The sequence below is a fragment of the Lissotriton vulgaris genome, chromosome 7 (genome assembly GCF_964263255.1).
Source record: "Lissotriton vulgaris chromosome 7, aLisVul1.2, whole genome shotgun sequence".
In the NCBI taxonomy this organism is placed as follows: Eukaryota; Metazoa; Chordata; class Amphibia; order Caudata; family Salamandridae; genus Lissotriton; species Lissotriton vulgaris.
In genome coordinates, this window is record NC_141695.1 from 117570635 (window position 1) to 117586882 (window position 16248).

At 42.9% G+C, this 16248-nt stretch overlaps 1 pseudogene; it reads right to left on the bottom strand.

Moving 5' to 3' along the window:
- Positions 1 to 14852: 14852 nt before the first annotated feature.
- On the bottom strand, positions 14853 to 15873 carry LOC147700960 (proteasome subunit beta type-5 pseudogene; annotated as a pseudogene).
- Between the last annotated feature and the right edge of the window lie 375 nt (positions 15874 to 16248).

Sequence of the window (16248 nt, forward strand, 5' to 3'; positions counted from 1 at the left end):
ACTCTGGGATTTGCAAACAGTGTAAAACACGCTCTTGTACATAGCTGTTTTGGATTACCCAATAGCAAATCTAAAAAATGTGCGATTAGGTAATCGCAAACTTAAACCTATGCACATCTGTCCTATTGGGCCTGGGGAGGTAGTCGCACCAAATTTTTGTCAGTGCTGGGTCAAAAAAGCGATATTAGAGTAATGAGTGTTACCAGTAAGTAGTCGTGTAATCCATGCACAGCACTTAAAATACAGTAAATCTTCAAATTCCTTTTTATTCCTCCTTTTCTCTGCAATATTCTCCAGTTTAGTTATTTCTTAGCTATGGATAAGTAAAATGGGCAGGGTGTATTGGGACAATGACATTAAGGGCCTGATTTCGAATTCCGCCCGACACCGACACCGAAATGGCGGTACTGACCGCATCATTAGGATGCAACCGAACACTGTTTGGTCGCATTCCTACATTTCACCATGGGAGCATGCAGCTCCCTTCGTGAAATGGCAGGTGCAGTTCATCCCTGCACCCCATGGCAGGCACCACAAGGAGCCTGCCACAAGGTGCAGGGATCAACAGAGGGGCACCATAAGTGCCCCCTTGGCCTCCAAGCGGAGGCCGTGCACCAAATGGAGCCCTGCTGGGGCCCCCAAACACGTTTTCCGACATGATTTCGATGTCGGACAGGCCTGCATGGAAACGATGTCGGAAACCGTCCATTGCAATCTCAAAGGCGGAAAGGCCCACCCTTGGGAATACCGGCTGGATTCCGACTGGCCAATGGGTTCTCCGAAACATCGGAAGCCAGCCAGAATGATCTGCCGGTTTACTTTCCGACCGCCTATATCTTAATTAGGAGCCTATTATGATGCGGCTCTGAAGGCTCCGACCATTGGTCCGAGCATTTCGAGTCGCATTGTAATCAGCTCCCTAATTTAAACCAGGAGCAGGTTTTCATAAGTAGTTGACTATACACAAATGAATAATTACATTATCAGCCGCTAGGCAGTTGTTTCTCGTGTAAAGAGGGCTAGTCGTTGAGGCCTTTCCTTAAAAAGATTTGTGACAACAGCACATTGACATGTCACGCTCAAAAATAGACATACTTGGTATTTAATAATGTTGCAGTGATAAAATCAGTGCAAAAGATTTAATTTGCCATTCGGGTGCAAAGATCTGGGGAAATATCCTTCACCATGCAGTCAAAACCATTCACTGCCTTTACACCGTGAGCACAACGACAGTGACGTTACCACACATACACATTCATTTAGTATGCAAGTCGTTACAATGACTTGCTTTAAGGAACGCGGTGTTGCACTGGTGTTGGATTTTAAGCGCAACACCTTCCCTACTGAAACAGAGACTGGAGTTGGAATAGTCCAGCGCTTTCCTAAAGGAATTCTTTGTAACGGTCAGCAGTGAGCCGCGAGCGAGGCAGCTGTCAGTGTACAGGATCAGCTGAGAAGAAGAAGGGAGGAGGGAGTCTCCCGTGCTGCTGAGTGCCGAACACCGAGTGCTGCCGACTGCCACTGCCCGTAGGAGGCCGGACCAAGGGGCGGCTTGGCTGCCCGGGAGTGCAGTCGCAGCGGGAGCTGCTGGGGGAGCCTTTGGTTAGCGTGTCTCCTTTGGTCCGTCGGTGCTCCTCCGGGCGGCCGGAGCTGATTGACCGGTGTGAACGTGGCTGGGGCCGCTAGTTGTTCAGAGGTGCTGCGAAGGAGCTGCACGGACACGTTGGGGGCAATTTGCGAAGCCGGAGCCGGTGTGAATTTGCAGGCCACACCCCGGAGTGGCTAGAGGATCGTCGGTCATCCCTGGGCAAGGCGGGGGAGCGGTGGGGCCGTCCCCTATGCAGGCCAACATACCAACATAGCTGACCACTCTACTTTGTGGCCTGAGCCGCCAGGTGGAGCAGGGTGCAGCCGGAGCTGCCAGATTTGTGGTGGAGCGCTGAGGATCCGTATTCAGCAGTCAGACACTATTTGGAGAGGCGACCAGCAGGAAACTATTACCCTCAGAGTTATTGGAATAAATACATCTACGATACATCTACGACCAAAGCTGCAGACCTTCCTTTGTGGTGGCGAGGAGCCGCTGGGCATCTCCTCACTGTGGCCGGTGAGTGAGCGACGCGGGGGGAGTACTAGCGTGACTGAGCAGCGCTGTTCACGAACACAGTCACTACAGAGTGAAATTAAGCATACATGGCCAAATCTACGGTCCAGCCGGTCCTCTAGGCCCCCAAAACAGCAACAGTGAGAACAAGAGGGGCGTCAGATTAAGAAGGCGCACTAAAAGGATGACGATTAGACTAGCACGATACTGATACCGACACCAGCATCATTCTTTCTAGCTCTGTTTTTGTTCTTCTTTTTAACGTGAGGTAAAAGGAACGAAGCACCATCCCATTTCCGGGCCAAAACAGCTTCATACACTACTATAAATTGACTGAGAGCAGCCATTAAATAGGCATATCGCCCAGCGCCTACCTTCCGCTACCGCCCTCTCCCTGATGGCAGCTGTCCCTCATCTAAGGGGCAGACGGGCCTGGGAGGGTGAGCGCGAACGTGAGGAAGAGTGTGAAGCGAGTGTGAAGCATAGCTGCCACCGGGGTCAGACTATCACTACTCAACCCCTGACCCCAGGTGTACACCCTGCAAGTGGTCGATTCGAGAGTGAATCCGAGTGAGACCGAGCCCTGAGTCCTGAGGAGACCTGAAAAATACCTGAGGTGGTAGGTGGCACGCAGGTTGCGTAGATCACGTGCAGCTTGCATGCAGGTGTGAGCGCGGAGATCCGCACTGAGATAACAACGCCGCTGCAACTCATAGGTCACAAGCCTACAACAACAGGGGGAATAGGGGGAGCAGGGGGAACTTAAAACACCTAAAAGACAGTGTTAATAGCGGTAAGCGGATTAATAATTGGGCAAACAGAATAACAATAAGACAACTGGGGATGCGCTCCGGGAAGGAAAGATCAGCAGGTCCCCAGACCAAGAGGGTGCGGAAGAACCAAGCCCCTAAGGTACAAAAAAAGGTAAAAGCGCAGGCAAAAGGATTAAATCAAACCCTAATTTCACCAATTGCTCGGATGTTTGAGAAATCAACTAAAATACCGCAGAAATTCGATTTTTTGGTTGACCCGACCGGGACACTAATGTCAATGGAAGCTGACACATCCAAAAATAAATTGCAAACCCCAATTGAACCATTATACATCTTTAAGGAAAAAAACAGGGATACAGAAGAATCAGACAAATTGCATAAATGTGATGAAACAAAATGATTCTTTAGGCGAACTTTTGGATCAAAATAGGGAACTAATACATTTTACCCCACGGCAGCTAAAAAAATTCCCAGAAGGAATATTTAAAAGCGAGATTGAAGAGCCAATACAATCTACTCCACTGCAACAACAACCCACAGAACAACTCGTAGGAATTCCAGCATGGTTTATTCCAATACCATTAGAAGTTAAAGTGGAAATAACAAAAAAGCGGAAACTACAAGAAGTAATCAACATCGACACCGATATAACGAAATCACATATAGTAGAAACTACACCATTAAAAAACCTTGGGAGTAAAACCACCGATCAAACAGGAAAAAAGCAAGATTGTGTGATCCCAATATATGGGGATGTGAGTGATGCAAAAACAGAACTTAGCATCTCAAGGGACATAAACGCAGAAAGTGAAAGACAAGGATCACAGACGCCAAATAATACTGATAATGATGATCACTTTGGAAAAAAGAAAAAACTGGAAGAGGTACACCATATAGAAGAAATGGCCAATAAAACCCAGTTAACAAAAATATATTTTGATCAAAACCCAAAAAATATAATAAGTCAAGATCCAGGAGCCATATGGGATATATTTTATCAAACTTCTACTTTAACACTGGAAGCACTGACATATCAGTCAAACAAAATGGACACACAAATAGAAATACTGGGAGTAATGGCCAATGCAGTCTCTGGAATTGACCGAAAATTGTCAGAGCTAAACCAATTAATTACTAAAGCCCAAAAATATGCAGCAAGTAATACCTCTGAATGCACTTGTGAACCGATTCTAAATAAACTTTCAACTATCCCTGAAGTAGTGAATACTATACTGGAGGACGTTAAAGTCATAGTGCATAAAAAATATAACAACAAAAAAGAGGAGACAGATCAGTCTCCGCACCCCAATTATCAACATATAAATACTACATCAAGAAATCAAGGGGAACTAGTGGAAGTCAATAAATCAGAACAAACGGAAAATATAATATGCCAAAATGGGGAAACTGACTTGATAATCACCACCAATCAAGGAACTCATGACAAAACAAGTACGGAACAGGAAAACGGTCAAGGGTACAAAATTTCAAAGAAACAAAGGAAAAAAATTTGTAAGGCTAGAAATAAGGTAAAACATGGAAACCTAGTAAAAATATATCCCCCGTCACAGAAATCCGTAGAAATGAACCAGGAAGGATCAATACAAGAAGAAACAGATCTAGAAAAAAGCGAGGTGGAGGAAATACATTCTGAAACAGTGGGAAGTAATGAAAAATACTTTGACATCTTCAATAAGTCGACTAAAGCCCACATAGATAACAAGCATTATGCACTAAATTAAATTAAATTAGAAGATGTTATGGATCAAAAACAACTGGCGCAAGGGCAAACCAAGGAAAATAAAAAACAGCAACAAAAGGAGGAAAAAAAAATTCATGACGGGAAATTAACACGTTCTCAAAAAGGAAATGGATGTATTTCCTGGAGCCACCCAAGTCACATTCAAAGTAACCCTAATGAAACAAAGACCGTGTTTTCTGCAGTAGAGTCTAACATATCACTAAACATCGAAAAAAATCACTTAGATTCAAGGCTACAGAGAACAATTTATCAAGATCACAATAACTTACTGAATGCAAGCACTAACCCCATGCAAAAAAATAAATACTTGGATCCTATCGGAAAACAGTCATGTAAAACCGCGATTAACTCAGAACCAGCAAATAAAAAGGTGGATATTGGGGATTACATAGGTAACAATGAAGAACTAACTATCACAAAGACTGGCCAAAAGAAGCAAATTATCTGTAAAATCCATCAAAAAAGAAATGAAAACAAGACAGATTTAGTGTCTTCAAAGATCTTGACACAAATACTTTTGACACCGTTATACGATTCAAGAGGCAACAGTGACATTTTGAATCGAGGTAATATCCTACAACTAATGAAATCAATTCCTTCATTAGAGAAAGTAACAATAAAAGACATTGAATCTGTGGGCTTTGTACAAAATCTGGAAGGCACCCAACCACACACAATCTTAACGTTAAAAACTGTTTGTTTAGTGGATCAAATCATACAGGAGCAAGAGATCTTTCAAAGTTGGGGGATACAAATTATTAAACCTATGCCCAAGCCTTACCCGACTCCGTTTAAAAAGGAGGAACCTCCAAAAAAGTCTCCCAGGGAACCAAAGAACAACCCGGTGTACTCTATATTAAAAAACCCACAGGGTAGTACACAACAGGCCAATGAAGAGAGCACGGAAGAAATAAAAGTTGTAGAATTTAATCAAATAAACGAAAATTGGATAAGGACTGCACTACATGACCACTGACAGGAAAACAAACGTTATAAATTGGAAGAAAGGAAGTATGCCCGGCACCCGGTTATTATATGCTCCTGGAACATAAATGGTTTGTGTAAAAAGATCAAAAATGCTGAAATAGATTCCCTGGCAAATCTCCATCAAATCATATGTCTACAAGAGACTTGGGAAACGGACCCCTTCTTTCTGCAAGGTTATAAAGGGTACTATGTGCCAGCAATCAGATATTGCAAATTTGGTCGTCCATGTGGGGGATTGGCAATACTTATTAGGATTGATTTGCAAATCAAGCATGAACAGGTAGTCACCAATAATGCAAATATACAAGCAGTAAAGATATCATTTACAACCGGTGAGCAAAAAAACATAAATACGTTAATAATAATCAACATATATATTCCACCGAACCAGTCATCGCGCAAGAACATGAGTGTCGAACTAGTAGCATTTGTACTGGAGCAAATAATACTTGACCTGACCGTTAATATTTTAGCTACGGGGGATTTTAATATAAACTTGCTGATTCAAATGACACGGGATGATTTCATCCAATCTCAAAATTACGAATGGTCCATCCCGGAACAGGTACTCGACGTTAGCATAAATACCAAACAAAACTCAATTGGAAAATATCTACTGATGGATCTGGAAGCAATGGGACTACGAACATTAAACGGTAGATTCCCAACTGATCAACCTGCTGGCTGGTCATTTCACAACCAAGAATCAAAATCAAGAATAGACTTCACATTATTGTCAATAGATATTTTTGATAAAATTGGTTCTTATAGACTAAAAAATGTAATTGAAAGTGACCATAGCCAGCAAATATTAGAAATGTATTTTGAACTTCCAAAACACCAAAACTATTTAACTACCCAAGGTCAAATCAGTACGATTAACCGTAGGAAACTCATTTGGAAACCGGATAAAAAATATGTTTTGGAAAAAAAGGCCCAAAAATTGGTCCAAGAATGTTTTAATGACCATTCTATCCAATCTACTCTTAAACAATGGGAACAGTTTACCAAGAATGCAATCGAATTGGATGAAGGTACTTCAAGTAGTAGGATAAGTGTAAAAAGAGATATTGATATTAACCTTCCACACACAATTAAAAAAATCAGGCGGACCCATAACAAACTGAGGAAATAGCTAACCAGGTTACCAGAGAACGAGGAAATTAGAAATCAACTGAGAAGTGTGAACAATAACTTGAGAAAATTGTTGTGGTCTGCAAAAAACAAAGCCCAGCAGGAACTGTGGACAAAAATCTTTCACGCAAGTAATCTCACAAACTCTAGAGAATTTTGGAAAATAATTAATGATCTTAACAGATCTAACAAACACGTTGTAGCCTCGCCTAAAACGGAAGAGGATTGGGTAAGATTCCTTAAAAAGACCCTAATTGCTGAATCAGAATTCTGCCCCAAGGAGAACAATCAAATATTGAAGACCGAAAGAGGGCAAGAAATGGATCTGGTAAAAGTCTTCTTAGAAATCGAAGTAGCCAATCTAATAAAGAGACAAAAGGATGGAGCACCGGGACCCAACGGAATACCATTTGCACTTTATAAGGAGGACCCGGCTCTATGGGCTACTTACCTGACAAAGGTGTTCAATGAAGTTGTCGAAACAAGGCAAATACCGGAATCCTGGAGAGGATCATTAATATCTCCCGTTTACAAGAAGGGTAATTGGCAACTACCAGAAAATTATTGCTTGAACACACTCCAAGACACGCATGCAAAGCTATTTGCGGGTCTTCTACTAGCAACTCTGTCAGATTGGGTTAAAGAAAAGCTAATATTACCCCCAAACCAAACCGGATTCATTAAAGGTTTAGGTACTACAACAAATATTTTAATTCTATCAGTTTTAACGGATAAGGCACTTTTATCTAAACAGTCCCTCTATTTTTGTTTCATCGATTTTAAATCGGCATTTGATCTTGTAAACAGGTCTCTTCTATGGAAAAAACTTGAAGATTATGGAATCCCGGGCTCACTACTAAACCTTATTCAATTACTGTATTCCGAAAACTGGGTCAGGGTGAGGATCGGTGATGGGCGAACCTTATCCAGTAAAATACAGGGTTGCGTCCTTGCTCCATTACTTTTTAACTTATTTTTAGCCGACCTCCCAATGCACTAAACGAAGTGAACTCACATCCACCAAGGCTAGCAGGAACACCATTATCAAATTTGTTGTATGCCGATGACGTGGTGTTGTTGAGTCAGACAAAAGTAGGACTGCAAAGACTAATTAATCGAACACTTAGTTATGCAAAGGATAATCAAATGGTAATAAATGAGGCAAAGACAAAAGTAATGGTAGTTACAAGGAATAGAAGACAAAAAAACAAATGGATGCTGGGACAAACTCAGCTAGAGCAAGTTGATAACTACCGATATCTCGACGTTCTATTTAATGAGAATGGAAGTTTTCTCCCCCAGAGGAAAGATATCACTAGAAAAGCAAATAGCTTGATTGCGGCTTTTAGAACCATACAAAAGAAACTAACTGCCTTGACATACGGTCCTTTACTAAAAATCATAACTGCTAAACTATTACCGACCTTAACATACGGTGCTGAAGCCCTAAATGGTAAGGATGCGGACTTAATTAACAACGCAGTGGCAAAAACATACAAAATACAATTCCAGCTACCATGCAACGCCTCATAGGAACAAGTAAGGCTCGAGTTTGGGATAAACAATCAACAATACGCCCGTCAAGGCCAAATTTTGAAAGTCTGGAACCGTGTAAAAAATGACCAGGATAATCAATTGTCCCGAGCCTTATGGCAAGAAGTAAGAGACAATCGTAAACTTCAAGCCTGGGCTTATCTAAATAAAGCAAAAGAAGAATTTGGAATAACAGCAATTTGGGAAAATACAATCACCCAGGAAAGCTTTAAAAAAACAATTAATAAATTGGTTACTCACCTATCGCTGCTAAAAGACAAAGAATTATTGGTAAAAAGGAAGCATGCATGGCCAATTATAAATGAATATAAAAAAAAGCAAGTCCAAAAATACCTTGAAACTCCATGGTCCCACCAAAGTAAGCGATCATTTATAAGAGTACGCTTTGGACTCTGGCCAGGCTTGTGCCATCTTCCACCATGGAAGGCCATTGAGGGCAATACGACATGTAGGCTATGTAAACTGGGACAAGAAGATATTCTGCACTTGGTATGTCTGTGTTCTGCAATGGATACAGAAAGGAAAGCAATCCTCAGGAGGTTATTTAATGCCCGAGGTATAAGGACTTGTAGACAAGCAGTAATGGCTTGTCTAAACCCGAAAGATCAACCAATGAACTCTGCTTTTGTCAAATTTTTATCGGTGATCGTGAAAAATCTTAAGGAAAATTTTAATTAGATTTCGTTTTTATGAAATGCATGACGTTTTTAAATATCTGATTACTTAAAGATATTTTAAATATATATCTGTTTTGTAAGATTTTAATTAATCAAACAAATAAACATGAATTGAATTGTAACGACTTGCATGCTAAAGAAATGTGTGGCAATAATACAGTCATTGTTTAGACTGCATTGTTAAGGCACGCATGGTTTAGGTATGAGTGGTTCTGTCATGCAACCAAAGATATGTGGTCGTGTTGAAGCAAAGGGAAAAAACTCTGCTGAAATCTCCAGTCAGTGTCTCTCTACAATGTCTTTATGTTTCCTGGCTTGACCTCTGGCCCTGCTGAGTTTGCCACACTCTTCCACACTCATGGTTCTGCCCCTCTGGGCACCTTCACATTTGCACATCTCCAGATAGGGATGAATTAGATGGAGGTGCTGTCACCAAAATGTTTTCTGTATTTTTCATCAATTGAGTTTCCTGCACGGAGAAGGTCCTCTCACTACATCACCTAGAAAGAGGAAACCTCCAGAGATGAATAACAGGTGAGCAGAGGTAAGGGTTAACAGGCACCTCTGGCCTGGGATCAACCCTTCTCTGAGCTGTCACAGATCTCTCTCCCAGTGCTTAATTTGAGTCAGTGGTTCCGGTGCTCAGCACCGGCACATTATTGGGAACACAGGCACTTATGACAGTCTGCCACATGGTGGCGCAGTATATCTAATTTAGAGATGAGGACAACAACACTTGTTTATTTATTCAACCTACATTAATAATGACTACTGTTTGCTGCCCATGCCAGTCTTGTAGCTTTGGGGCCTGGAATAGTCCGAATTGCCACACTTTTAGGAGTGTGATGGTTGTTAGTTGTGTTGCACTGTCATTAGCAGTGCTGGTATGGGCCACGGGTGCACAGGTTGCAGTGGCTTCTTGACGAGGGCCCTGGCACTTACTTGTTTACAAATTGAGCCAGCCTCAGATACAAGAAAAACACCCCTCCAGCAGTAAAAAGGTCTTGCAGGTTCCTTTTAATTCCAGACTATGGTCTCTGACAGAGACTATAGTGCCATGAAGAGTATATTTTAGCATCCATGCCTATTACACAGAACCTTGGCTCAAAGATCCCCCCACACTCATTTGGGCGATGCGGCTTCTGCAGATTAACTACGTTAAGATCCTTTGCCTTCTTGGACCTTATTTTAAGATGACACTCTCCTCTTTACACCTTAAATGTCCCTCCTTTGTACTGTGCGGTCCCCTGAGGTCTGCACCTTCATCACTCCTTCGTAAAGTCTAAGTGGTGCTGCTGGCTGCGGTCCCTTCCATGGACAGCTCTACACTTGCACATGTCTCCATCCTCCTTAGAGCGAGAGGTCCATCCACACCCTCCTTTCAATGGCTGGGAATCCTGGAGGCCACTGGAAATACCTGACTTAAGCTAAACCCAAATGACATTAGGTCATTAATGGTTGGTGGAAGTGCAGGACAGTGGTGTTCCGACTACTGGTTTGTGGCTACGGGTCCTTGCGCAGCCCCAGTCCGAGTAGTAGTGAGAACCTGAGTATTAATATGAGCGCCCACCTACAACTTGACATCCAAGAAATGTCTGCAGCTTTCACTGTCTCATTCTTTTATATTCTATTTCTCCCCATGAAGTCTCCATCTGCCACATTGGAATTTATTGTCTCATGATTAGAGTAAGGAAATATATCTTTTCACTAGACTTTTCCAAATTTCATTTTGGCCTGCAAACTGTGTGATCCATTCATGAATGGGAACATCTATTTGCTACTTACTTGGATATACAACATTTTTCCCAGTCAGCTGTAAAGTGTGCTGAAACATCTCAAGCAACCTCAAAGTCAAACTCAGAACGTGAGCCTGTTGAGAAGAACCTCCATTCACATTTAGAGTAAAACTTGTAATGAGCTGAAGAAACAGTCATGTGAAATTCCAAATGGTAAACTAGGTTTATGACGATTTTTTTCCCCGCATGGAATCACAACTCAGTCGTTACCACGACTGCGTTGTGATTCCGCATACCATTACTCCGCAAGTCGGAACAACGACTTGTGGAGGGAGGGGGGGTGGGGGGGGGGGCGAGGTGTTGGATTTAAAATCCAACACCTTCGCTAGTGTCCGCACAGACTGGAGTTAGAATAGTAAATTATAGTATTCCAACATCCAGCGCCCCCCCTCGGCAAGTCGTTGTTCCGACTTGCGGAGTAATGGTATGCGGAATCACAATGCGGTCGTGGTAACGACCGCGTTGTGATTCCATGCTGGAAAAAAGACTGCGGGACAAAGAGCTATATTCATTCCAAATTAGAGCTTGGTGTAGAGTAGAGCTGAGCCCGTTTTGATATGTTATTCAAAACTGAGTAACTCAGTTGTCACTATACCCTCTCAAAGTTAAGTACGCAGCTTAAATGGAAAATATAAGTTCTGACCACATTTACATCAAGAATTGAGTAACAGAAATGAGGCTGCAGCCAGCCTGCCTGCTTTCGAACTTGTGAAGTCTCAAAACCTATTTCTTCATAATCACAGTTATGTTCTTAATTAAATTGAATGTAGCGCTCAAATCACTGAGGTATCTCAGTGCTGCCAACAGTAATAAGCAAGCAGCCACACAAAAAGATGGATTTGAAAAAAGGGAGGCTTTTAGCAATTTCTGACATTGGTAAAAGTTCATGCAGGTACGAATGTGAACAGGGAGTCTATTCCAAGAAAAAGGAGCCAGGTAGGAAAAGTCTCTCCCACTGCTTCTGGCCAAGTGGAGCAGATTACGCACAGCAGGGCTTTGTCCTAAGATCTTAAACCTCTGGTGGGTATAGGCAATTTAATTTTCTGTTGGAGATAACTAGGGCCTTTGCCCCCTAAGGCTTTATTTGTGAGGCAGCAGATCTTAAAAATCTTAAAGATCTTAAAAATACTGATTTTTTAGGTCTCGCCTAGGCAGCGTTTGCGTTTGCGCTGTCTCTTCAAGACATGCTGGGTTCAGGTATGGACTTGAAGTTTCCTCCCACATTTTTCATTGGCTGTCCTTTATAAATGATGGCTTCTGATTTGTTAATAGGCTTATTAGTCCCTCCCTACAACCTACCTGTCTCCTGTTGTTACCTCTCATGACAACTGGCCTTTTTACATGTGTCCTAATTCGGGAGCTTTAATTAGCAGTTCCAAGAACTATTTACTTAACAAATGTACACAGCACTCACAGGACACGGCTGCTTCCTAACACACTTTGCACTTGCATTTCTCAGTTTCCTTCTCATCAACCTTACAAGGGTGACTGTTTGTGCACTTCCCCCTCCTGTGTTATGTTTACTTTGTGGCTCAGGCACAATTCTCTGCATCATTTGTTTCCGATGCAACACTCCCCGTTCCAATCAGGTGTTTTTTTTTAATTTGTCTCTGCCCACCACCCCTCTGAGATCGCTGTTTATGTATTTATTTTTAATTAATAGAGAGCGATTTGCTAATAATTACAGCCGACGTCGAAGCTCAAACCCTGTTAAGGGCGTCTGTCCGTGCACTTCCCCCTCCCGTGTTAATTTTACTTTGTGACTCCTGCAATATTCTCTGTATCATTTGTTTCAGATACTACACTTGCCCGTGCCAACCGTGAGTTTTCGTGTCGCATAAAACTAGGGCTGCCTCTGCTTTTTATCCTTCTGTTGATGGTAATCGAACCACCACAGAGTTGGGAAATAAAAACACTTGTTATTCAGAGAGCTACTGGAAGACAGTGTTGATGATAGCAGGCACTATTAACAAGCATTTGCAATGCAATATGTCTAGCTTTTGTGAGAGTTTAAGCTATTGGAATTGTAAATGACAATGCGTTTTATTTTTATTTTTTAAACCAACACATAAATGAAAGGCATTCTCATTTACAATACCAATAGCTCAAACTCTCGCACATGCAAGACCAATTGCATTGAAAATGCTTGTTTTACGGGCAGCTAATGAAGAGCCTTCGACGAAGGGGCTGATCGAGAACCAGGTGGAGGGTTAAGGACAAGCCTGGCTGCCGTATTTTGAACTACCTGATATACTGCAGCCAGTAAAGCATTCCCGTAGTCTAATCAGCTCGCTACCAAGACTTGGACTAAGGTTCTTCTGGCAGAGATCCAAAGGTAGGGAAATATTCTATGTAGAAGACATATATTTTGGTAGGTCAAACCAGTGGTAGCCAGAATATGGTCTTTCATTGAGATCGCTTGGTCAAATTTTAGGCCAAGGTTCTTCACAGATTGCGTGCGAGACAGGACTGACCCTAGTTGAGGGAGCCACCAGTCGTTAGACCATAATGTCGTGGCTTTGCTGAACAACAAGATCTCGGTCTTGTCAACATTCAATTGTAGATAGCTGTCAGTCATCCAAATCGAGATGGCTAGAAGTCCCTTAGCAAAGAGGTCTTTGGAAATGGCCAGATCGGGAAACATCCTTTACGATGCAACTTTTACAACGCAGTACCTTTACAACGCAGGTTTTTCAACGCAAGTCATTACAACAAATTGCGCTGGGGGCGCTCTAGGATAGGTAATAGTTTAATTTACTATCCAACACCTTCCCTACTATCCACGGGGACTGGAGTTGGAATAGTAAATTAAACTATTCACTATCCAGCACCCCCCAACGTGAGTCGTTGTAACGACTTGCGTTGAAAAACCTGCGTTGTAAAGGCATGCGTGGTAAAAGCATGCATTGTAACAACGTACATCCGCCAGATCGGAATTAAAAGTGAAGGTCAGCTGAGTATCGTCACCGTAGGATATTATTCCAAAGCCAAAAGTCTCAAGTGCGACACAACTCCAGCACTGCTCAGGGGTGGCCTATACTTGCTGTGCTGTGTCACTCCTTACGCCTGCTCAATAGCCTTAGCAAGGGGTGTCATATAAATATTGAACAAGGTAGGGCTCAGGCATGAGCCCTATGGAACACCCTTGTCCAGTCGCATCTTATGGGAGGTAAAGGGGCCAAGAGTGATCGTTTGAAATCTGTCTTCTACAAAATTGTGTAATCATTTAAGAGCTATCCCCTGAATGCCTATCTCGTGCAGTCTCTTCAACAGCCTCGCATGAGATGCTGTATCAAAGGCTGTGGAACAATCTCACATCACAAGCATAGAGGGAGTTCCTGCATCCAATGAGAGTCTCAAAGAGTCGGTGACCACCAGAAGGGCAGTTTCCATGCTATGGCCTGGTCTAAATCCAGACTGCGAAAGGTGCAGGGTTTGATTCACTTCAAGATAGGCTATTAATTCTACAGAGCCCAGAAGAGGTTTCATTTGGGAAGAGTTATGAGAGTTTGAGAGAATCCTGGATACAACTCAGTTCTGCCTTTATCAAAACCTTCAACGTAAAGCACTGTGGACTAACTTTTGCCATAAAGTGTACATTAAGTGCCTCGCTGGGGCCGAAATGGATTATAGTGCGCTGAAATTGTTGGAGAGGAATGTGCTGGAATTCAAACTTAATTCACCTAGGAAAGTATGCCTATCACAGTTAGTTAAATATTCTAAAAAATATTTCAATAGATCTGAAAGCCAAGAAGTGATTTTGACTGGGAAAAATGAAAAACACATGGTAAAAAGAATTACTATCTGCCAATGGGGCGACTGAATAATGCTGACTCCTGCTGCAACATGATTTTCTGGACCAGAAATGCTTCTATGTGGCCAGGAAAGATGACTTGGTGATCCGCAAGGCTAGGACAGCCCAGGATCTGATGGAGAGAGCCTGGCTACCGCGGACATTCGTTCCCTTAAACTGGGAAGCAGAGCAGATGCAAGAACCAGAGTGAAAGGAAGACGCAGATTAGTCTGGTAAGTTCAGGTTTCTTTATTGACTTTGGGCCACAAGAGCCAACAGTTTAATACAAATTAACATTGTGGCAAAATAATGAGCAACAAATGAATTTTCAATATTTGGAAAGAAGGCCAGCAGAATAACACCAAACCTCCCACACACTACGGACGTCAGCAGCCAACACCCACATATTGATCATGTCATATTTCAGTCCAGTTGGTCCGTGGCATCCAGATTCCCACTGTATTGCTGCTGCCATTGAACATTGAAAAGCCCTTTATGGGTGCTTCACTCGCTGTCCTTGTACTTCTGGTGGAGGTCTGCCACGTCATCCTGAGACACACGTACCCAGCCGTCCTCACGCACGTGGTAAAGGCTGACTATGCCGCCAGAGTAGGCATCACGATAGGTAGCCTGGTAGATGGAGCGACGGGCCAGCTCACAGGCATCCTCAGCTGACATGTCATACTTATAACCGCGGTCCATCACACCATAGGCATACATGGAGCCAGAGCCCACTGAGAAGACAGAACCAGAGATCCGGTTTCCCTCACTGTCCACGTAGTAAAGACCTGGCCCTCTTTTGTCCCAGCCACAGATCATGGTTCCCATGGACAATCCCATGCCTTTGTACTGGTACACCATATTGGCAAGTAGCTTTGAGGCGGCTGCAACAGAGATACGTTCCTTGTTGCGAAGTTCATATATCCGACATTGCCGCGCCAGCAGGCGCTCCCAGAAGCTGCAGTCAGCGGCACCACCTGCCATAGTGCCCAGCAGATAGGGATTGATCTCAATGACTTTCTTCACAGTCTGCGAGGCAATGTAGGAGCCAGCTGTTGCACGGGAGTCCACAGCCACAATCACGCCATGGAGGAACTTGAAAGCAAGGGTGGTTGTCCCGTGCTCCATCTCCAATCCTAGTGGGGCCTCGACATCGCCTCCGGGATTGACTGCGAAATTCAACCCCTTATCGGAGGCTCTCTCCAGGGGTCCCAACGGCTCATGAATCCCCCAACTCCTGGCACTTCGCACAATACTAGCAAGCGCCATCTTCTCTGCGGGCACATTGACTGACACGCTCTTTATTGATGATTATTAACATCCAAGGTAAACGACCAGTCAGATCAAACTGCAGCTCCCAACTGCCCTTCTGACCGTTCCACATGCCACCATTCCAACATGGAGCTGGTAGTCATGGTGGCATGTGCAAGAGTTAAAGATATACAGAACCCAACACATCTCTTCCCTTACAACATTGAGAAAAGAATAGTAATGTAGAATACATACAATTGAAAAACAACCAAAACAAACCAAAAGAAAATATAAAATGAACTTCAACCGGGATCATAACTGAAAGTGCATCAAGATTTAACTTATTCTTTGAAGCAAACAGGAGGTCTCCTTTCTCTTGCAGAAGCATTAAAACTAGGCTCACCGTGGATGATGGAA